The sequence below is a fragment of the Photinus pyralis genome, unplaced genomic scaffold (genome assembly GCF_008802855.1).
Source record: "Photinus pyralis isolate 1611_PpyrPB1 unplaced genomic scaffold, Ppyr1.3 Ppyr1.4_LG1, whole genome shotgun sequence".
In the NCBI taxonomy this organism is placed as follows: domain Eukaryota; kingdom Metazoa; phylum Arthropoda; class Insecta; order Coleoptera; family Lampyridae; genus Photinus; species Photinus pyralis.
This window is the reverse complement of record NW_022170249.1, coordinates 27,090,696-27,091,585: the sequence shown is the minus strand read 5'-3', so window position 1 is coordinate 27,091,585 and position 890 is coordinate 27,090,696.

The following is an 890-nucleotide window of genomic DNA, read 5'->3' as shown; positions in this document are numbered from 1 at the left end:
TTTTTTTTAAGAAAAATCCCCTGAGAGGGGCCTAAAAATAATTTCCCGAAATAAGTTTGTAGGGATCTGCGACGAATCTCTAAAGAAAACTCTGAGCAAACCCTAAAGTACATCTTTAACAGTCTTACAAGTGAGAAAATCCATGAAGGATAAATCTAAGAATGTCTAAAGATTTTTGATTCAATATCTAGAAATTTTATGAAGAGATTTTAAAAATCCGGAATTCTTTCATGAGATCTTTATGCCATCTTGAATGAACATCTTTTTGAAGAATCTCTCAAGGACCTTGTTAGAATCGTTAAAGTGTTTCGGAACAAGTCTTTGAAGAACCCTGCAAGGAGTCATAAGTCCTTGATGAAGATCTAATTCTCACGGCATATCACTGACAGCTCTGAAGAACCTTGATTGACAGTGTCGAAAGATGGCTTTAAGTGTAAAAAATACAGTTAATACATTTCACTTCAGTTTTCTTTTTGTTGTCATCTCACTTAATCAAATTTTATAGGGAGATGCGGCTAGGTTTGCGGTGAAGTTGGTCTCGTGGATTTAATACTTGGCTATGACCAAGAGGTTTTATGTGGAAATTTGGGGCCTGGCACTTAATAAAAACAATAGATTTCCAAATAGCAGGATTCCTCCTTTAGAGCTTTTGGGAATTATTTATTCATGAATTCTTTTGGGATACTTTGAAAGGTATTGGGAGATTCTTCAGAAATTATTCAAGGATTCAGGTATTTATTGTATTATTCAGAGAGTATTCAAGCACACATTAAAGACTCCTGTAAGGGCTTCCATATTTTTTTTGCAGAATTTCAAGGAATCTTTGCTGATTTCTATATTTCAATCTATATTGATTCATAAAATCATAACAGATTTTCTAGATACGAGTA